The sequence below is a fragment of the Pseudophryne corroboree genome, chromosome 7 (genome assembly GCF_028390025.1).
Source record: "Pseudophryne corroboree isolate aPseCor3 chromosome 7, aPseCor3.hap2, whole genome shotgun sequence".
NCBI classification, from domain to species: Eukaryota; Metazoa; Chordata; class Amphibia; order Anura; family Myobatrachidae; genus Pseudophryne; species Pseudophryne corroboree.
Genome location: NC_086450.1, coordinates 385,149,426 through 385,173,456, shown reverse-complemented (window position 1 = coordinate 385,173,456; position 24,031 = coordinate 385,149,426). Strand labels below are relative to the sequence as shown.

The 24,031-nt window shown below is 43.3% G+C and overlaps 1 long non-coding RNA gene across 1 annotated transcript; it reads right to left on the bottom strand.

Moving 5' to 3' along the window:
- Positions 1-870: 870 nt before the first annotated feature.
- LOC134943758 (uncharacterized) lies at positions 871-23,028 on the bottom strand. The gene is made up of 3 exons (XR_010181728.1): positions 22,891-23,028; positions 1,363-1,448; positions 871-1,163 (listed from the first exon to the last, which is right to left on the bottom strand). It is a non-coding gene; the product is annotated as an uncharacterized LOC134943758 (long non-coding RNA).
- Positions 23,029-24,031: the final 1,003 nt, after the last annotated feature.

Below are 24,031 nucleotides of genomic sequence, written 5' to 3'. Positions count from 1 at the left end.
CCATGTGATATGCATAAACTGACATCATTGCTTTATACGTGGATATGGGCCCACGGAAACACCTTTAAGTCTAAAGCTAGGTACACATCTATACAAGTGTCGGCCCGTCCTCCCGATATCAGTTGAACGGCTGTTAACTGTCTAGGTGTGTATGCAGTGCCGATACAGGAGCTTTAGCCGAAAAATGGCTTATTATGCCCCCACAATGATCGGGACCAGGAGGTCGAATCTCATGTGCTGCACAGCCGACCTCCCGATCCCCACTGAGGAGCCGCTTACTCCGCCCTACCGCTGCCACCACCTCACAGCGGTCCCAATGGGTCAAAGCTTGATACACAACACTCGGCTGATCAGCCGGGGATCGAACAGGTGTGTACCCAGCTTAATTATTGGGTTGTATTATCCAAATCCTTACAATATTTTCTGCGCCGTTCGTACGCCTTACTATCTATCAGCATGAGCCTAAACGAAATAATTCTTGTCTGGAAAAGCCCTTTAAAAATGTCTTTGCCTCAATATGCAAGCAACATAGAATACTCTGCTGCATTTCATATTATAAGTTCTGCCTACCAATATAAACATTTCAGGTACAGCTTATTTCCAAACATACTATACTAGCACACAGAATACAAATGATAGATTCCGCCCTGTTCACTTCCTAAAGTTACCTAGGTAAGTAAACGGTATTACAGTATGTTCAAGATCAGTTTAACAAGTATCTGTAACGCATCCACAAACTGCTCTCTTATTCAAACATCTACTCTCCCACATAATGAAATGCTTAAACACATATACAACAAGCAGAAAGCAAACATGTTTAATAATGAACAGAGGCACTAGTGAATAAGAATGAACTTAAACACAGTTGTCACGCAAAGGTTCATTTACTAAGTGCAGTGCGAAGGCATTAGTAGGGATTGCAGTCATTGTGAATGAATGAGGTCACTGATGCTGTTTGCACATTAACAGAGCGCAACGCTGCAATGACATCATTTGTTTGCCATTAGCATCATAATTATATGCCCTAAATAAGGCTGGAAAACACTTCTAGATCACAAAGAGCAGCCAATCTTCCACAGTCCCGTTCCTTTAATTATTCCTAATACTTAACGGTCTCGACCAATATTTTCCAGCAAATTGATTTTCAGATCTTTTATTCCTGTCTTTTAAAAAAAAAGTAAATTAGAGAGTTGTTTCAAAAGTAAAAATATAATTTGAAATGTACTCAACTTGCTTTTGCTTTTTTATACAATCTGTTATATATTTTTATTAAGTTAGTCTGAAATATTCAATATTAATATTCTCGAGGAGACACTTCCTCAACTGTCCATGACTTGTTTCACTCTTTAGTTCTATAGTTACCTCCATGCAAAGCTCTCATATAATGAGATCACACTCCCATCCAGGGCCGCCATCAGGGGGGGACTGCCGGAACTGGAGTCCTGGGCCTAGATAGAGAGGGACAAATAAAGTGCAATAAAGTTTTTGTTTTTTAAATCTGGCGCGTGTGATGTAATGACGTCACACCACACCGCTGAGAGAGGATGAGAAGGTAAGTGTCCTGCGGGGGCTGGCTGGGGTTGAAAAGACAAAGCGGGGCCCTTGGTTGGATGGGCCAGAAGGGGGTTGGCTGAGGCTAGAAAGACACATTACAGGCCTGATGAGACAGAAAGGGGCTGGCTGGGGCTAAAGAGGGTGTCTGGTGCTAGATAGACATGCCACAAGGCTGGAGAGACAGAATGGGGCTGGCTGGGGCTAGAGAAACATGCCAGAGGGCTAGAGAGACAGAAGGGGCTGGCTGGGGCTAGAGAAACACACCCCAGGGCTGGAGAGACAGAAGGGGGCTGGCAGGGGCTAGAGATACATACCCCAGGGCTGGAGAGGCAGTGGGGGCTGGCTGGGGATAGAGAGACGTGCAGGGATAAAGTACTGTGTGTGTGTGGAGGGGTGAGGCCTATTTTGCCAGTCCCGGTCCCCACAATTTCTGGTGGCAGCTTGGCTCACATCCAATCCTTGGATACCATTATCATCTTAGTATAAATCACTGCAGCTTCAATTTTGTATGTGGTTTCCATCCCGTTTTATATGCATTGATCTAGGATCAGAACGCCATTTTGTTATCCGCTTATCCATGTGTCAGAGACAGCATAAGCTACCCTTGCTAAAACAAAACAAAAAAAAACTATCATAGAAATCCTTACAAAAATAGCACAAGATTACCATGGTAAAAACTAAAATAAATTAATAATTTGTTCTGTGATAAAAAATAAAAAAAAGTCTGATTTCTATTGCAAATACTGATCAACCACTAGGTGACTAGCATGACTAAGGGAGTAGTTCCACAACAGCTAGAAAGCCACAGGTTGCCCACCTCTGTTCTATGTGCTACATGCTATCCATACATGACTATACAACGGCTGTCTTCTCACATCTCACAATCTGAAATAAATGCACATCAGGAGGATGAAACCCGATGCTAATCTTGGATAACATTAGGTGACAGAGCAAACAATGAGTGTGGTTCTTAGGTGTAACCGTCACTTGGAAAATGGATCCATCCACTGAGACAATGAAGATTGCAAAAGAACAGGTGGTGCTTTACAACGTTAATTACCGGTTGCAAAGAGACAACTCAGCGGCCACTTAAACTGGTCTACACTGAAATCGGTCCAGGCTTTACTGACATTCACATGGCTTTTGTTTGGAAACTTTTACAAATGTCAATTTAAAGAAAGCAGAGATGTAATGATTTTTTTTCTGACATATTAGATATATTAAATATTTCTAGTCTACATAACAGCCAGCACTCCTATCCCATTTCTCCTGAAGTCCATTTCTTCCTCCCAGTTTGGCCCCTGATTGTAAAATAATTATAACCTTGACTGAATTCAAGACGCTGCTTATAAACCATACATTTGACATAGTGTTCATAGCGCCATAAAGGGAAATTACAATAAATTAGAGATGTGCACCATTTTTGCTGGTTTTGGATTTGGCTCTGACTCGTCGTCCGTCTTTGGATTTGCCAATCCGCTGTGACTTGTTTAGATTTGTTGTTTTTTTCCAAAAATTGGCAAAAAAGCTAAAATCACATAATATGGGCCTTTTTTTTGTTCCTAGAGTAAAATTAACCTCAATAACATTAATTTCCAGTCATTTCCAGTAAATTCTGACCACCTCACAGCTCATAATATTGTTTTCACCAATATTGGCCAAAGGCTGTAGTGAGCTGGATGGTTATTAAGCGATAGAGCAGCGGCACAAGCACACAACAGTTTGCAGTGCAGTGCACAGAGCAGTGCAAACCATAGATCTATATATATTTTTTTTTTAAAGGAAAAAAGTTTGGTTCAAAACTGCGTGGAGTCACAAGGCTTTGAAAAAAGTGCACTAGGGTAAAGCGCACCAAACAGTACAAATAATAGATCTATCTATATATATTTATATTTTTTTTTCTGTTTTTGAACTTGCAGCTCGGTTCAAACTGCGTGGTCACAGGATTTATAGATGCATGTGAACAAAGTGCACTAGGGCAAAGAGCACCAAACAGTACAAACAATAGATAGATTTTTTATTATTATTATTATTATTATTCTATTTTTTTAACTTGCAGCTCGGTCCAAACTGCATAGATCACAGGGTTTATAGATGCATGTGAACAAAGCGCACTAAGGTAAAGCACACCAAACAGTACAATTTACAGCAGAGTACAGCACAGTTTACAGCAGTGTGCTCCTAGGGCCTATACACAGTCACTATACAGAGCACATCCACTTGTGAGTCTGGGCACATCACAGCCAGTACAGTTCAGCATATATCAGCGTGCAGTGTGCCCCCTATACACAGTCACTTATACAGCACAGCCACTTGTGAATCTGGGCACAGTACAGCAGAGTACAGTACAGCACACACCAGCGTGCAGTGTACCCCAACACAGTCACTAATACAGCACAGCCACTCGTGAGTATTGAGTCTCAGCACAGCCAATAAAGCAGAGTACAGCACAGCGGCAGTGTGCTTTAGAGTGAAATGGAGTCCCAGCTGTGGCACCTTGTATAGAATTCAAGCCCCACGATAATCCAACACCGGGTGGATGACGTTAGTTTGCAGCAGACTGTTCATCTGTACAATAAATAAGCCAATAAGTTCAAACAGATAGTACATTCAGGGGTAATCACACAGTGAGCTATCTATACAATGGAGTGACAGATAATAACGATAGCAGACAGTGTCTCACTGACCTGGGAGGACAGACAGACAGGATCGGCGCTGCTGAGTGAATGGAGGCGCGCTGTAGACATGGATAGTGCAGGATGACAATCAAGTGGGTGGACCACCCTACTTGTGAGTGCTTACAGTCTAGGGATTTATTTTAGTTTGCAAGTGGAAGACTGTGTATGTGGAAAGTGTAAATGTCATCCTCATACCTCTTTAAGTAAAATAAAGTTTTTAGTTCATTCCTAAAGAATGATCCTCATTTATGTGTTATATCAGTCATGAGAGTAAGTGCATGAGGGCTGTCTTAATTACATGTGCCACATTTGTGCAACTGTAAATGTGAAAGGTACACCCCTAAAAATGTATTCTCCCCTTTATTTATTTCAATAATCTTACTCTGCATAGGTCCACAAACTTAGTTTCACAAGGTAAGAGTTCTCCATACTCTGCAAGAAACATCCATGCTCTGCCCAACTGCTTAAATTAGCCTGTCCAGACATTAGCTCCTTCAGAAATGTCACCACCATACTCACAATCCCATGCAGGGCCATCTAGACATATAGGAACACTAGGCAGCTGCCCAGAGGCCCATGATTTGTAAGAGGGGCAAGCTATTTTTTTGTTCTGTTTATTCCTGTGAATGGGTGGGTAGGGGCTCCAGTGCATTGCTTTGTCCATGGCCTACGATGCTGTTAAGATTCCGAGCTCCTACATCCAATGCACACTGGGATGTAGGAGCACTTGCACAAATAGAGGTACACATCGGGTCAAAACAAATGGTTGTGTACTGTCCTGCATATTGTAATAGCCTCCACTAAAAGGTAAACATAAGTCATGCACAGATGAAACAATTCCACTATCCCGAAGCAATGAATTGCCATTCTGAGCAAAATGGGTTTACATTTGCAGCAAGGACAGCTAATGTGCATCATCCAGCTCTGTCCAACCCAGTCTATGAGCTCTGTTTCACCTTCCAGATCAGGTCTGCTTTGTCCATATCAGATAGATTAGGTTATGTACACGCACACATGGCACTAGCCCCACCCACACAGCACTGGACACACCCACATGACTGTGACCCCACCCACACAGCACGGTCACAGCCCATCCGCATCTCACAATAGGCTCCTGATCATTTATCTAGTGCCAGGTCCATGTGTCCCTGTAATCCAGCCCTGATAGCAGGTGCTTCCATGCCGTGGCATGTGTCCATGTCTCGTTCATGAGTACTGCTGCTTTGCTACAAATGAGGTATGCTAATGCCATACCATACAAAAAGACATACAGTCCGCAAATACATTTTTGTGATGCCCATATGGTTTATTTAACAGTATGAATGTATTTGAGGGACATTTAACCTCCACAGTGGTCACTGAAAATCCCACAGTGGATATATTTCAATAATGACTACTCATTAATGCTTATACACTCCATCATTTATTAATAGAGGATGTCACAGAAGTTGCTGCCAGACGGATTAAATAGCTAATCAGACAGTTGGGATCATTTATTTTACATTATTGCACTGACCAACAACAGCCAATAAGCATTTACCTTTAATCTATGTGGTGCAAGTGGATAAGAAAGCAAGTATCTGGTGCTATGGTGTAAAATGTGCACCTAAATGCACGACCGTAAGGACATATATGTCTGGTAGTGAGAACGTATTATAAATATTGCTTATTCCTGTGATTGTTTTATAGAAAAATATGTATATCTGACTCTTTATTCTAATCTGCATTGGAAATGTATCCTGCGGTGTCTTGTTCAGCAGAGGTGCAAGTACCACTGTGTCCCGCACTAAGAACCGCTGGCTAAATCCTCTAGCATGATGCACAGCAACTACCCATGGATGTCATTAAGTTGCTGCATCAGTGCATTACACTGCCTAAAGCCTTTGACAGAGCTGGGCTACGGATTAACGATGTCTATAGCACAAAGCAGCTTTCTGTACTGTGCAGGCGCAAGCCCTGTACAAGTCTGTTTTATTAAAATCCTGAATTCCAAGTACATTTACATACACATTAAACGTGCCTGTGTTCTGTAGGTCACAGCACAGCAGTGTGTGTGTGTCCTCAGTGCATATTAGTGACATGTAGGAAAGGAATTACCGAAAAGGGAAATCGCAGAATTTTACACACAAAATGAACCACAAACAAAATCGCAGTGGAAATCACGATTGATTGCCCTTTACACTGGTTAAACATATAGAATCATGAATTGCTAAGTATGAAGAAAGTATTGTGTGGTCAAATAAAGTCCATGGTAGAATTTCTGTGGTTGCAATACTTATGCTGGCCATACACTTTTGCGACTTCTCGGAGGGGAGAAGTGGCATATGATCACCCTTTAACCACCCGGCAGCTTCCCGGTGGCAGCATCGCATATGATACATCGTATGCAGTCCTTTTGCATACGATGAATCGTATGCAACTCCAGCCAAGCCTGCCGGTACGATATATCTATAGTGCAGTACTTCCAATCTAGGGGCTCTGATCCGATGCTCACGGGACCGCACATTAGATCGGATCGGAGGTACGCCACATGCGATTTGGCAGTTTTCATCCGATTTATTGGCCCAAAACATCGGAATCGGATGAAATCGGGCAAAATCGCACTAGGGTATGGTCACCTTAAGATTCACAATGGAAGCACAGAGGGTTATGTAATGAGAATAGAAAGGAAAAGACAAAAACCTGATTCATAGATATTTTCCCCGCCTCTGCGCCTTTGTACACAGTGGCTATGCAAAAAAATATGCTAAAGCCACAGGAGGCGTCCCACTGCCAGCTTCTCTGATCCAATGCTGCGACCAAAGATACAGAAACGGATCGACTGCGTGAACATCGGACATCTGCGTAACTCAGGATGTCCGGCAAAACATGCTGCCGGGGCTAGATGAAGCTGCGTCCACTGGCTTCTGCCCATCCAGAAAACGGTGAAGACATGCCCTCATTTTCTTGAATGCTTCCTGTTGCCCTCCCCAAACGGCAGCAGCATTTGAGGGTGTGAATCTCTGAATCAGGCCCATAGTGCAAAGTGTTGTCTTTCTTTGTGATGTCATACAGTTATTTTTGCCTGTTTTTTTTTTCAATGGAAGTTAGTTCACTAATGCAGCCTGAATTGAGAGGGAGCAGAGTTTTGTTCCTGTTTTATAGGAGATCGCCAGCCATTGGCAAATCAGGGTGTTCCACTGAGAATGCCTGTTAGCCACAGTATTCCTTTCATCTTAAGGGGTGCATAGTGAGCATTGGTTTTGAAATGTCCTGATTTCCTGGGGATTAAAGGGGGAACTCACGGAGCAATCCCATCTTAAAATCTAAGTGATCTGACTAGATTGCTTAGATTTTAAGCATGATCTCTCCGTGTGTACCCCCCACGGCGATAGCGATGCGCTATCGCTGGTGCTAGATTGGCCTGGCAGGTCACTCATTTTACCTGCTGGGTGAAATGAGCGCCCCCTCCCCTAACCCCACCACCACATGCTCAGCACACATTTCTCCCCACATCTGCCTGTGAATACGGGCCTTAACAGTTGTGGCCAAATTTATCATCAGGCCTGCTCTGGAGTCACTTATTACAGGGATAACAAATTTCGCTGAAGTTCATCCCTACAATCTATTTTGAATGCTGCGTCTATTCTAATTTTCCCTTACTAAAATACTTCTACTAATGTAAAAGGCCATAAACAAAAGTTGACGAAGTCTCTAGCTGTGGTTCGGGTTACGCTGGCGTTAGGGTAAGGCTCTGGTTAGGCTTATACTGTGTTTAGAGTCAGGCTGTGGTTAGTATCATGCTGCGGTTAGGGTTATGCAGCAGCTATGGTTATACTGTGGTTCGGATTAGGCTGCAGTTAGGGTTATGCCGGCGTTATGGTTAGGCTGTGGTTGGGGTTAGGGTAAGGCTTAAAGTTATGGCTAAAATTCACTGAAAACTCAATGTCATCATGCCGACGTGCACCATGTCGATATTCCGGCAATATCAGCATGTTAGTTTTTTAATTTGGCAAATGTCAACATTTTAAATGTTTCATGTCGACGTTCTGGTGTCAACATTCGGAATGTCAGCATTTTGTGCCAAACCCAGATTACCTGTTCCCATTCGAGGTTACAGGATTTTTTCAGGCTGCATTCTGCTATGCGGAATGACTTACTTTGCCCCAAACCTTCACTGAAAACACACCTCTTCAGGCAAGTCAATCAAATCCTGCACCAACCTATTAAACTCTATGCTATTCTACCCGAATATCAGTTCTCCAGCACAGGTCACTCAAACTTGCATTCATTCTCTTATACTCAAACAGCCCTATTACCCAAAACCAATATAGTGTGACTGGATCACAGAGCTCGACTAATACTTTTTTTTTCCCATTGCAATCTGTCTGGACTAAAACATTATGTGGCTCTTGACCCCATGTATCAAACTCCTATTTTCCTATAGACTGTAATCGTGTTATACTTCCACTTTATAAATTAACCCAGTAGCTAATTCATGGCTATATAACAACAATTTTGCATCTAAAAATAAATCTATATCTCAAACATATTTTATGTTTTCATTTTATCCAGTCTCTGAGGAAAATATAACACAAAGCAGCCATTTTAGCTCCGTTATTGCTAAATGAATGACCTAGGTAAAATTCCTAAAGAACTTCCTTAAAACAACTATTATCTGAGGTCAAATAATCCATTTCTAATCTCCTTTCCAGACACGTGTTTTTGAAAAATGAAAACGAGTCACTTTCCCCATGTATTTGGCTGTTGATTTTCCATTGTGGCTTTAATTGAATAAAAGACAACATGAGAAAGTATTTCCTGGGCAGAAACACATCCACTATTTACCCGGCTTCAGTGTAATCATAACAGGATTTATGAAGGTGTTCCCTTCCTAACTGGTAGAACATAATTGATATTTCTGCCCCTAGCTTTCCCACCCTCCTCCATCCATCTAGGAGGACTGCTGCAGAACCTATATGGCTGCTGTGTAACTAGGCTCACTGCCTGGCTGGGGTTATTGATTAGCAAAGAAAAAAAAACCTTTTCACTTTTCATCTAAATTCTGGTACAATATCTAATAGTAACGTACCCTAAGGCAACTTGTTCTGCGGATTTATTGTCCTTTACACCAAGTACCCTGTCCTAAGTACATACTTAAATATATTCCACCGTCACCATTTTAACCTGCCTTGGCTGATGTATCAAAGCTGGTAGCACGTCGCCGCCATACGTAATAAGTCCATTTACAATACCTGTGTACTGTTTATTTTCCACTACTGTCATCTCTTCTGGTTTAGAAAACACTTCTTTACCTGATATTTTTAGGAAATATTTTATGTATATCATGTTCCAAATGTAATTTTAATTCTTTGAGAGTTTTGCACTAAAAGTATGAGGTGCAAACGCTCAAGTACAGAATATGTAGGGGATATTAAACTTTCAAAAATGTACTTCCAATTTAGTACAATTTTATTAAGCTTTACTTTTTCCAAAAGTGATAAATTAGCTTTCAAATGCAATTTTCTGAATACTGGGTCGTTCTCATTCAACCTCATATAATATGTATGTGAAATGTATATTTTATTTGATAGGAAGCTCCTTGGGTACCTAACTTAAACAAGGAATTCAATAGATTTGTTCACGCTTTGCTTCTATATGAAAGCGTTTTCTAAAGACGTGTTTTCTACGACAAGTTTAAGGCTACATCCTGACAGAGTTGTTTTTGGTGGGTGCTTCAGAAATGCTCCCAATATGTTCCTAATATGTCACGCCATACACTTTAATCATTGATGACTATCGGACAAATGCACAGTGGAATGCAAGGCGGACGTAAATGGGCGTCATTGCACAGAACCCAATACATATATTCAAGTTTATACTGACTTGTAAAAATGTATGCGGTCAGAACGTCACTCTCCAAACTTTTGCTGTCATAGACATCATAATTTTCAGTACATCAGCCCTATCCCTGGCGTAAATTATCTATCTGAAAACAGGCGCAATTACACTTATGCGCAACTCTGTAAAGCTCATTATTCAGTCAGCAAATACATTTTGTACTATTTTATTTTATGCCTTTCGGTTCCATTGTGTTTGCAAAAAACAGCTAGATGGATATCACCTAAAACAGGTAATGATATTGCCACCCTAATCGGTGATAGAAAATTTGCCTTATTGCTGCATGTTGATATTGGGAACGTACAAACACTACACAGATAACACTTGGTTGGGTATGGCCTACCGGCAGCCGGGATCCCGGCGGTCATCAACCTGGCGCCGAGATCCAGGCCGCAGAATGCCGGTTTGGAGGGGGGCAAGTGCAACGAAGCCCATTGCGGGCTCAGTGGAAAGCTGTGCTCGCCACAGGTTCTATTCCCACTCTATGGGTGTCGTGGAATAGTCCCTGCTAGTCGGCATGCCGCCGTTGGCGGTCTCCTGACCGCCAGTCACATAACTACATCCCGACTGCACAACACTGGACATGCAAATTGTGGACCAATAAAAATTACTTTAGGGCTTTCAAATATAGTCATTCCCAGCTCAAATTTTTTTAAAAAGTGCTGTCTGCCACTACACTTTTATGGTAAGGTAAAATAAATTATTAGGCAAACAGTTTTAAACTCATGGGAGTATATACAGTATAAAGAGTGCAGGGTCCAGTGTGGCCAAACCGTGCAACCATAAATTATAATTACTTCTTCAAAGTTTGGAGCCACCACTGTAGAAATCACCGGGAAAATGGACCCAGAGATTTATTCATGCGCAGTAGTGAAATCAACGGGAAAATGGTGCCCTCAGTACCAGAGTACACTCTGCAATTAGGCTAGGTAGGGGAGGGGGGTGTTTGAACTGAGATTACAAAGTAGCTCCCTCCTCTTATGAACCTGCCGGTTCGTTCAGTCACAACCATGGAAAAGCAGAATGAAACTTGTACTATTACAGACTAAGGGGGACATTGGAGAACCAGTGGAGAAGTGGCCCCATCAACCAATCAGCAACTCTGTATCATTTTATAGTATGCAAATTATAGATGTTACTTCAGTGCTGATTGGTTGCCATGGGCAACTTCTCCACTGGCTCACTTCTCCGCTCTTATCACTGCTTAGTAAATGCCCCCCTAAATAAGGTTGGAACAAACAGCCTTAAAGTGGCCAGTCTAAATGCAGTCTTCATAATGTTGCCTCTGCTGTGGCTGCTGAATTCTCCTCACGCGATGTGTTTATTTGTTGAAAAATTAATATATGATCTTCAATTTGATTATATAGACTTTCTCCCTTGTTAATGACCCATGATCAAACGTGGACTCCGGTAGTCTGCCAAAGAGATGTATTACAGAAACTATGTTTTCCTTCTATATCCAGGAGGTGTGTAAACCTGATTGAGCTGCTGCAAAGTGTTTAGAGGTTTCGCCAGCCTCAGAGATTGTCTCTCGCTGACTCGAGCACTTGCAACTCTTCCATCCCTTAATTTAATACAAGGCAACCATTTAAAACGCTTCATCTGCAAGCCCTTGTGAAACATTTTACTGTATGTACTCGAGCTCTGTGCTTCAGCTGGTCTTATCTTGATTTCGGAGATTCAGAAATGATTCAATTGACAGGTCTGTGCAGTGTTTGCTAATTTACTAGAGCTTCTAAACATTCGAGGGAACAGCTGGTTGTATCCCAGCAGGACTGTGGGTCTCACAGGCCCACCTGCTGTCTCACAGATGGAATCTGGCTATGACTGTAGTTAAAGTTTAGCTGGCAGTTATATCTGTCCTAAGGAGATCTGAAACTTCTCGAAGTAGGTAGGTGGCATCAAACAATTTGCAGAGGATGAAATACTACTGCTGTCTTCAGATACAATTTGTAAAGAATATTTCCAGAAATCTCTGAAGCACTCGACAAATGCACACAACACAATATCATGGAGAGAGCGAAATGTTACAAACAGAATAATAGTATTTCATAAAAAATAAACTCTTTTTTTTCCCTCTGTAAGTGGAAATGTGGACAAACTGTTATTTCACCTATTCTGAGCAGACGCTGTGTTATAAAAAGAGATGATTCATTGTAACTCCTTACCAGTGTGTGGGATAGTTTGGTAGATCCTGTATTAGCCAGAACTCCCTGAATGAGGTTAAGTACATTTATTTTTGAAATATTATTTGTAAACATTTATTTGTAGGGCGCCACAATAATCCTCATCGTTGGACAGCAGAGAAAACAGTGTGTACAGTTCATAAAACATGACACAAGGGCACACAAAGTCGCGGGTAGGACTGGAGAGAAGGTAGGGATGGGATGCAGTCAATTTACGACAATCAAAATCCTGACGGTCGAAATCCCGTCAGCAATTGACCGACTGTCAAAATCCCGACAAGGTCAAAACCCTGACATGGTCAAAATACCAACATTTAAAATACAGACAAGGTCAAAATACCGACATGTAAAATGTCGACAGGTCAAAATACCGACATGAGTTTTTCATGATTTTTTCATTGAAACCGACTTGTTCATACTTTACCATCCCAGTGGACCTGGAGGGGGAATATAATAGTGGGCCGAGCTTAGCGAGCCATGCAAGGGGACGCGGTACACCTATATGGTGTCCATGTCGACCTATGCCGACAAACACACAAAACACAATGAAAAAACTCATGTCGGCATTTTGACCTGTTGACATTTTACATATCGTTATTTTGACCTTGTCGGTATTTTAAATGTCGGTATTTTAACCATGTCGGGATTTTGATCTTGTCAGGATTTTGACCGTCGGTCAATTGCTGTCGGGATTTCAACCTTCGGGATTTTGATTGTAGGTATTTCATACCGATCCCGTAGGGGGGGGGGGCCTGCGCACCAGAACTTACAATCTAGAGGTATAATAGTATAGTTTTATTTATTCTGTGGTATTGTTAACCTAGGGTCAGTAGTACGAGTCAATGTGTCCTTTTTTACAGTTATTTTCTTTTACAATTTTAAGTATTGTTTTATAGTTTTATAGAAAGTTATCTGGCAAACTGAGTCTTTTTGTGTGACACCGGGTAACATACGATTTCCTCTGCTATTAGTGCTACATGTACATGTACTCATATGACTAGAAAGTCAAACACCTATTAATGTTGTTCTAGTCAGTGGCGGTGGTCGGGGAGGAGACGTGAGTGATGGGGGGCCAGTATGTTAGTAGAGAAAGTGACTGCTTTCCCTGATGAAAAACTCATCGAAATAGGGCCTAATAGGGTTATATCACCCATCTGTAAGGTAGCCATCAAATAAGGTACACGATCGCTGGGGATCCCGGCTGCAAACAGCTTCTCATTCTCTGTAACTCTGAAGCAGATTGTACACACATATTGTAGCTGACCACACTGGGCGTGTCCCCGCACAGCTTTCTCTGCCTAGGGGCAGAGAAAGCTGTGCAGAGGTAGAGAATCCGCAGTGAGCCCTGTGATTATGCCAGCAGAAGCTGCCGTTATTATCGCAAGGCTCACTGCGGTATTTTTGTACATTTTTTAAATATGTTTGGTTAGATCATATTTCCCTCTATAAGTATGAGAAATGTGATCTGATTACTAAAAAGAAGCGTATTAAAAGGTTTGGAGCAGTTTTTCACAAAAACTGCTCCAAAAGTCCTTAAATACATTCAGGTGATACTAAAATGTTGTGAAAAGGGTTTGAAAACATCCCTTTTCACATTATTTTAGTAAAACAAAAATCATAAATCTGCCCCTTTGTATTTTCAGAAAATATAATAAATGTTTTCACTCATTTTAACTAGAGATGAGCGGGTTCAGATTTACTCGGTTCTTTATGCCAGAATTATCGCCATTTCTTATTTTCTGGATTTTTCTTATTGGCTAACCAAAACACGTGACGTCCGATAGCCAATAAGGAGATTTGGGTAAATCCGAGTAAAACCGAACCCGCTCATCTCTAATTTTAACTCATTAAACAATTTCTAAACTCAAATCGCCAAAAAAGTGTTTGTTTGTTTGTTTGTTTTTAATTTCAAGAGAGGAAACCAAAAGCAAATGTTTTTTTTCCTGTCTTATAAACACCACAAATAAATACTTTGTGGTTCTTATTTTATCAGTAATCCAGTGCAGGCGTGACCAGCAGGGGGGATCATTGGGAGAAATCTGATTGGATCCCTCCCTGGGATTGTTGCAGTGAGAAACCCATAGGCTTCTATTAGATAGTGTTGCCTATCGTGTCCAAGCCCTGGAAAGTTTTGCTTTCTGGAGCTTGGTGCAAACGAGGTTTGCAAGCAAACCTTGGCTGCATTACTGCTGTTAATGCATTCCACTTTTTAAAATGTTTTATTTGATACAAGATGGGGGGAAATAGATCCTCCTTATCTCCACCCATCTGCAGAAAATTAGATATTTTGTCCACCAGATAATGACTACTAAGAGGGCACTTGAAGAAAGTCCTGGAGTCTGCTGCTGGAGTGTCGCCCATCTGGAAGACTGATGAAGGTAAGTTTTATTTCTACTTATTTATTGAAAGTTTGGTAAAGTAACCCACAGCTATTCTAACCTGAATTATGGGGTCCTCTTTTATATCTAGTTGCCCTAGCAATACACAAAAGAGAAAGTGAGTCTGCTGCCTAATATACTACAAAACAACAAAAGGTTAAAAATAAAAAACAATAATAAAAAATAATAATAATAATGATAGCAAATTATGTAACTACAAATGCTTTTATTTGCATGTTGACAGAGGCGGATTGGCCACAGGACTTACAGGGAAGATTCCCGGTGGGCCGACGCACCCGTGGGGCCTGTTTTGTTTGAGGACATGTGGTCCTTTTGAATAAGATGCAAAATAATTTGCATATATGAAAATTACTTAGCCTGTGATTGCAGATGATCTAGCGTATGCTCTGTCTGCCTGCTTGGCTGACATTTAAGATTGAGGGGGTCATTCCCAGTTGTTCACTCGTTGCCGATTTTCGCAACGGAGTGATTAAGGCGAAAATGCGCCTTATTTTAAAAAAGTATTTTAGCTCAAAACTTAGTAGATTTACTCATGTCCCAACGAAGAATTTCCATCGTTGAAGTGATCGGAGTGTGATTGACAGGAAGTGGGTGTTTCTGGGCGGAAACTGGACGTTTTCTGGGAGTGTGCGGAAAAACGCAGGCGTGCCAGGATAAAACGCGGCAGTGTCTGGAGAAACGGGGGAGTGGCTGGCCGAACGCAGGGCGTGTTTGTGACGTCAAACCAGGAACGAAACGGCCTGAGCTGATCGCAATCTGTGAGTAGGTCTGGAGCTACTCAGAAACTGCTAAGAATTTTCTATTCGCAATTCTGCTAATCTTTTGTTCGCTATTCTGCTATGCTAAGATACACTCCCAGAGGGCGGCGGCCTAGCGTGTGCAATGCTGCTAAACTCTGCTAGCGAGCTAACAACTCGGAATGACCCCCTGAGTGAATAGTAATTGGGATAAAATATATCTTTCTAAAGAATGATATTGTTTCCTAAATTCTGAAGGTGTATCATATAATGTGCTCATAATATTTAATTTTATTTCTTTTTAACTTCCCCCTTGATACTGGACATGCCCACTATCTGGAAAGTCTTGGGGGGAGGGTGCTGCTGCCATGGCCCATGGCTAGACCTTACACCTCTGGTGCTGCTCATGTGGGGCCACTAGTATAAATTTTTCCAGGGCCGCTTTTTGTTCCCAATCCGCCCCTGCATGTTGATAATTAATTTTTTAAATTCCTGGGTCTGAGGCACCTATTATTCCATCTTAGCTCCCCTAAGACCGTCAAGACCCAGCTACACCACTGGTTCTAGTGTGTGATGCCAGGTAGAGTTACGGATAACTGACCATTAACCAATGAGGCCATTATAGATCTATTTAGCCAAAGATTTCAGCTTAGGGGGATGATTCAGAGGTGGATGCAAACAGGGGCGTCGGAATGGGGGGGCGGCAGAGGCACAGGTGTGGGGGATCACTTACCTCCGGATCCACAAGGGCGGCATCTCCTTTAAAACCAGTCTGCTACCGCAGGGTGCTGTGTCCTCCTCCTATCTTCAGTTCTCTGCCCTAGCTGGCTGTCTCTCCTTCACAGATGCATGGCAGGAGGCATGGCTATGACGTGGCTGACTGTATGGAAATATGCGAAGGCCATAGGAGGTGTCTTGTGTTAATAGCTGCCCACTGGTGGCTTCTCAAATCTGCTGGCTGCGACCAGAGATGCAACATCGGGTCCACAGTGTGAACATAAGCCGGCCTACTGGGCATCCGAATAGCAGGTTACTCAGGATGTCCGACACAACTAGCCCCCCCCCACCCCTTGCCACCCCTCCTCCGTTTTCTGGAATGTTGTCATCCCCAAATGCCAGCAGCATGTCAATCATGCTGCTGTCTATGGGGTGCTGTAACCAATGCCACTGTTATATGGTGGTATACGTGCCCTGTATTTCCGATGAATGCGCAGTCCTCCAACCATCGGCAACCTGAAACAACACTGAGACATCTGGGAGCTGTGGTCGCGAGGCTACATGTTGCGGGGGGTGGCGTGGCAGCATGGTGCCGGGTTGGTGCAGCTGCATGGTGCTGGGGGGGGCATGGCTGCATGGGGCTTGGGTGGCGCAGCTGCATGGTGCTGGTGCGGCATGAATGCATGGTGCTGGGGTGGCATGGCTGCATAGTGCTGGAACGGCAAGTCTGCTTGGTGCTGGGGAGACGCAGCTGCTTGGTGCAGGGGTGGCCCGGATGCATGGTGCTGTGGTGGTGTGGCTGCATAGTGCTGGAGTGGCACGGCTGCATGGTGCTGGAGTGGCATGGCTGCATGGTGCTGGGGCGGCGCAGATGCATGGTGTTGGGGTGGCGAGGCTGCATGGATCTGGGGCAGTATGGCTGCATGGTGCTGGGGTGGCATGGCTGCACGGTGCTGGGGTTAGCATGGCTGATTGGTGCTGGGGAGGCATGGATGCATGATGCAGGGGTGGTGCAGCTGCATGATTCTGGGGCAGCGCGGGTGCATGGTGCTCGGGCGGCAAGGCTGCATGATGTTGGGGCGGCGCGGATGCGGGATGCATGGTGCTAAAGCAAAGCTGCATGGATCTGGGGCAGTGTGGCTGCATGGTGCTGGGGCGGCGTGGCTGCATGGTGCTGGAGTGGCGTAGCTGCATGGTGCTGGGGTGGCAAGGCTGCAAGATGCCGGCACAGATGCATGGTGTTGGGGCGGCACGGCTGCATGGTTCTGGAGTGGCGTGGCTGCATGGTGCTGGGGCGGCAACGCTGCAAGATGCTGGGGTGGCGCAGATGCATGGTGTTGGGGCGGCGTGGCTGCATGATACTGGAGTGGCTGCATGGTGCTGGGGCGGCAAGGCTGCAAGATGCAGGGGCGGCACAGATGCATGGTGCTGGAGCGGCGCGGCTGCATGGTGCTGGAGTGGCATGGCTGCATGGTGCTGGGGCGGCAAGGCTGCAAGATGCTGGGGTGGAGCAGATGCTTGGTGTTGGGGAGGCGAGGCTGCATAGATCTGGGGTAGTGTGGCTGCTTGGTGCTGGGGCAGCATGGCTGCTTGGTGCTGGGGAGGCATGGCTGCACGGTGCTGGGGTGGCATGGATGCATGATGCAGGGGGTGGCGCAGCTGCATGATTCTGGGGCAGCGCAGATGCATGGTGTTAAAGCGAGGCTGCATGGATCTGGGGCAGTGTGGCTGCATGGTGCTGGAGTGGCAAGGCTGCATGATGCTGGGGTGGCACGGATGTATGGTACTAAAGTGGCAAGGCTGTATTGTGCTGGTGCGGCTAGGCTGTTTGGTGCTGGGGTGGCATGGCTGCTTTGTGCTGGGGAGATGCGGATGCATGGTGCTGGGGCGGCGCAGCTGCATGATGCTAAAGCGGCGAGGCTATATGGTGCTGGGGCGGCGAGGCTGTATGGTGCTGGGGTGGCATGGCTGCATGGAGCCGGGGCGGTGCGGCAGCATGCATACATTTAAGATTTAAATCCTTACTCATTTTGGAACAACATATCTCTCACATCTCTCAGTGTGTACATAGGATTTCTTGCGACAGACTTTATGTGCTGCACATCAAACCTAGCAATATCACTAGCATCCTTGCATATGTGAACGAAGCATGAAACGTGATCGTTTCGATCTTCATTGACATTAACACTATTATGATTATTTTCTCTCTGGCATTAACCACAGCCTAGTTTTTATATCTAGTTATGTCTGCGCTACGTGTGTAATCCAGGCCCATATTTGACAGTGATGGCCGACCAGTTTAATCTGTGAGTACACCTGTGCAGAGCATCTGTAGCCCTGTCGTACAGTGAAACCTGTCACCAGGAATTAGCATTGTCTGATTCAATAGAATAAAAAAATTACCTATGTAACGTGCTTGACATTTAATTATATAAATGCTTACACAACCTCTGTACTTCTATTTGATTAATATATGCTTTTTCCTACTGCCGTTTCCTGCCATTTATGATCTTAAAAAGTAATTACCATATTATATATTACAGTAATGCCCACATTATATCTCACAGTAATACCTAGATTTTATCATACAGTAATGTCCATAGTATCTTAAATTAATGCTCCTATTATATCATACAGTAATGCCCATATTATACCAGGTTCAGTATGAAGTGCCAACGTCTGGGACACTGGTCGACAGTATATAGACAACAACTTCCCGTCCGTCAGTATGCCGGCAGTGGGACGAGCGCAAAGAGTTCCGTTGCGGGCTCGCTGTGCTCGCCACAGATTCTATTCCCACTATGGTTGTCGTGGACACCCACGAGTGGGAATAGCCTCTGTAAACCGGGATTCCAGCTGTCGCTATTGTTAGCAGTCGGCATTCTGGCGTCAGTACCCTGACCGCCGGGATCCCAATTGCCAGCAAATTAACTGCATCCCATTATGCCATACAGTAATGGCCATATTATACAGTATCTTACATTAATGTTCTTATTATATCATACAGCAATGCCCATATTATATCTTACATTAATGTTCTTATTATATTATACAGTAAAGCCCATATTATATCTTGCATAATCATTAAAGCTCCTCTTATATATCATACAGTAATGCCCATATTATATCATACAGTAATACCAATATTATATCTTACATTAATGTTCTTATATCATACAGTAATGCCCACATTATATGATTTTATATCATACAGTAATGCCCATATTATATCATACAATTAAGCCCATATTTTATCATATAGTAAAGCCCAGATTATATCATATATCAATGCACATTAAAATTCACCTATGACCTCAGATCAATATTTCATGATTCAATTATAAAAACCACTGATATACAGTACAATGCTTGCCTTCAAATGTTTTAACTTTTTTAATGTGGCACCCCCCTTTGTAATTGGGATGTCATTGTTAATGTTGATGACTACGGTAGGCACAAAAAAGAGAGGAACCAAATCCAGCATGGCATTAAAATATGTTGTCAGTCAGCAATAGTTAGTAAATTTTGTATTTGAGTCATATGGACAAATCACTAAGAAGAACGAAAGGGGGGTAGAGGAACTTGTTGGGCGCTGGAAAGGAAGTGGGCTGCCTTGGATGCACCTAGGGGTTTTCCTAATTACCCCAAAATGATATATATGGTACAAGAAAAATGGTGTAGCCTGCGCGCTCTCTTTCCGTGGCTTATACCAACTCAATGGAATTGAAGAACAATTATTTAAAATCAGGTGAAATGCAAATCACCTTTCAAATAACAGTGTCAAAATAGCAAATGTTTAAAATCAAAATAAAGATTTAATATATAATAACATATGCACAAAAGACAATAAAATCGTAACAAAACAAGAGCGTACCAAATAGGTAGCCCAGGAGCCGCAGGTGGTATAACGTGGCAGGGTGGTCCGGACTTCACCCTGCTCTGGCTCCCAAGCTTACCAACGATAGTCCTGGTCCCAATACGCCAGTGTCCAGTTGCCAATGCGTTTCGAGATGTATAATCTCTTCCTCAGGGCTTGGTGATCTTGCTGGTTGTTTGAACTGGCTTATAAAGATGGTGGAGAACTACTTCCGGTTCAGAGGTCACAGAAACCGGAACCTTTCCACGTCCTAGTACTTAAACACAGGCCCTGTAATTTTCAATCACCATCTTTAATATTTTATAGTCTACCTTTTGAATATGTCAAATCAATTTTTGTTTAATGAATGAGCTTAAAAAGACATTTATCAACTACGGACTTGCACTTCCGGTCTCTGTGACCTCTGAACCGGAAGTAGTTCTCCACCATCTTTATAAGCCAGTCCAAACAACCAGCAAGATCACCAAGCCCTGAGGAAGAGATTATACATCTCGAAACGCGTTGGCAACTGGACACTGGCGTATTGGGACCAGGACTATCGTTGGTAAGCTTGGGAGCCAGAGCAGGGTGAAGTCCGGACCACCCTGCCACGTTATACCACCTGCGGCTCCTGGGCTACCTATTTGGTACGCTCTTGTTTTGTTACGATTTTATTGTCTTTTGTGCATATGTTATTATATTAAATCTTTAGTTTGATTTTAAACATTTGCTATTTTGACACTGTTATTTGAAAGGTGATTTGCATTTCACCTGATTTTAAATAATTGTTCTTCAATTCCATTGAGTTGGTATAAGCCACGGAAAGAGGGCGCCCAGGCTACACCATTTTTCTTGTACCATATATGGACAAATCAGCCCTTTCATAAAACACTTTCAATGATGCGCCTCCAATACAATGTTTGATTTGATAAGAGATGATATTGCATGATGCAGAGGAACAATTTGCCCACATCCAAGCCTGAGTAACTTGTGATTTGATAAATGGAGTCAGTGTAACAGAGTGCTTAAAATTCCAAATCGATAACGTCAGACACACTGTAAGTGATACACAGTAAGTGGTCAATTCCAAGTGGTTAGGATAAATCCCTAGCACTTACCATCAATATAAATAAAATGGTACATGATATACAGTACAACATAATAAATAGGTAGATGATACACAAATTATCCCTATTTATAAGCAGACCTAGCTAGGGAGCTCTGTAAAGTGTCTCTGGCCTGCTCATTGTGTGTTTGTAAGGTGTACACATTACTTGTGCACAGTGGAGACAGCACTTCTACGTTCTGAATGCATATTATTTGCCTGACGGTGTAAATCACTAAAGTGACATTACCCTTTAAGTTGTTGTTAATGGAATAAACGTATTGGAGATTACTCCATAACAGCAGCACCATCAGCCAGGAAACACAGTAACCTCATTTACCGGAGCAGAACGACAGTGACATGGTGCAAAATTACGTTTTGTCATGTCCCTTGTCACTAGATTTTCACCAAATATGTTTTCAAAGCCGGCAAAGGCGTGAACTTTAAGGCTGCCCCTTGATTTGCGGAAAGGTACACAGCCATTTCCACCAGGCAGAAGGACAGAAATTATGCACTTGCTCTGGGCTTGATGAGATCAGTCTCATCCTAAGGGGGAGATTCAATTTGCCACGGGTTGTACCACGTGGCCTCTGCTCCCAGGTAAAGGCTGAGGCCATGGGCATATCCATAGCAGGTGCAGGGGGTACTGTTGCTATGGGGCCCAACAGCAAGGGGGCCCAGACATAGGTCGTATAGTTGTCTACCAAGTTCCCAGAATTCCTTGCTAAGCATTAGTCTGACCTTTTGCCAGGCATTCCATTTTCCATGGCTGTAAGGTGGCATAAGCTGAACTGGGCACTGTGATGTGGTATAATCTGAACTGGGGCACTGTAATTTAGTGTAATATGAACAGGAGGGTAGAGTAATGTGGCATAATATGGACTGGGAGCCCTGTGATGTGGCATACAGTAGTATAAATTGGGGACACTGAAATGTTGCAATGTATGAACTGTGGGCACTACACTAAGGCATAATATGAAAGAGGGGCACTACAATGTAGCATAAAATGAACTATGGCCACTACAATGTGCCATAATAGGAAATGTAAGAACTTAACTGTGGCATTATGAATTGAGCACATTTCAGTGTTACATAATATGTACTTGGGACACTGTGTGGCATAATGTGACTTGATGGCACTTTGTGACATAATGTGTACTGGCAGCACTACAGTGTGGCATATTGTGAATTAGGGCACTACTATGGGGCATGTAATGAGCTAGGGCGCTACTATGGGGCATAACTGGGATACTGCTATGGGGTATTTCATTTACAAAGGCATTGCTATTGGGCACAGAATGAACCAATGATGCAGAGAAAGGCGTTTCTCTAAAAGAATTAGGGCGGAGGCCCTTTCAAATAGGTGCTATAGGTGCTATAGGGCCAATAAAGTTCTGTGTTCACCCCTGGTCAGGGCTATTCAATTAGAGGCCTGCAATCAACAAGCAACTAGCCCAGAGGCAGCACTTATCGTGGCCTTCTGCTCACACCCTCTGGAAGTGCAAGCAAAAACTATGGTCTATATGGACCTAATTCATGTTTGTACGCAAGTGCGATTTTCTAGGCTACGGAATTGCTAATGTTGGAAAACATCGCAAACTCATTCGCAATTGCATACATATGACTGGACACAGCAGTAGCAACGCAGGCTCCATGGTTTTGCACATACAAGCTCGCAGCTGATGGCAGATACACACCCCGAAAACAGCCACGGCCCTCCTGCATTTTCCCAACCCCTCCCTGTTAACACTTCCAAACCATCACTTCCTGTCACTCACCTCTCCATGAAATCCTCATTGCGAGCGGGATCGCAGTAGTAGCTTGATGCATGCACATTGCGATCGCAGCACGTGCACAGTCTGCTGATAATCTCTCCGTGGCGTGAACATCGGCCATTGCGCACAAACATGAATTAGGCCCTGGGTACCTAATAATAGAACATATATTTTTTTCAGGCTTCCATTGGGAAGCTTTTACTGTAAATCATTTTAGGACAATGGGGGTCATTCAGAGTTGTTCGCTCGTTGACGATTTTCGCTATGCTGCGATTTGCTGCTAAATGCGCATGCACATGGTACGCAGCGCGCATGCGCTAAGTTATTTAACTAAAAACTTAGCAGTTTTGCTGGTGTTCGTACAACGCATTTTAGTCGCACTGCTGATCGGTAAATGATTGACAGGAAAGGGGCGTTTCTGGGAGGTAACTGAGCGTTTTCCGGGAGTGTGCTAAAAAACGCAGGCGTGTCAGGGAAAAACGCGGGAGTGTCTGGAGAAACGGGGGAGTGGCTGGCCGAACGCAGGGCGTGTTTGTGACGTCAAACCAGGAACTAAACGGACTGAGCTGATCGCAATCTGTGAGTAGGTCTGGAGCTACTCAAAAACTGCAAAGAATTATTTAGTAGCAGTTCTGCTAATCTTTCGTTCGCTACTCTGCTAAACTAAGATACACTCCCAGAGGGTGGCGGCCTAGCGTGTGCAATGCTGCTAAAAGCAGCTAGCGAGCGAACAACTCGGAATGACCCTCAATATTGGTAAAAAAAAAAAGAACATTTGGAGCCTCAGATATAGTAACACAAATTAGCCGTTTCTGATACATGGTTTGGTAATGACTAGCACTTGTTGTTCTCAGCTGCTTCCGCGGCTCACACAAGTCCTTTCGTGCAGCTTTCTTATCAATGTGCAGTGGGCTAATTGAATTGGCATGTACATCTATTTGAGGAAATGGGTCTGCAAGGTCTTGTCTGGTGTCAAGACTCATTGTAAACAGTGGCATTTCCGATTTTCCTTGGAAAAGAGATATCGCAGAAGAAAAACACTGCACAACTGAAAAACCAAGGACATTTTTATAGTATGAGTTTTTAATAAAAGTGACAATAATAGAAATAGCTGTGAAAATACACAAAAGCATTTTTTCATTTT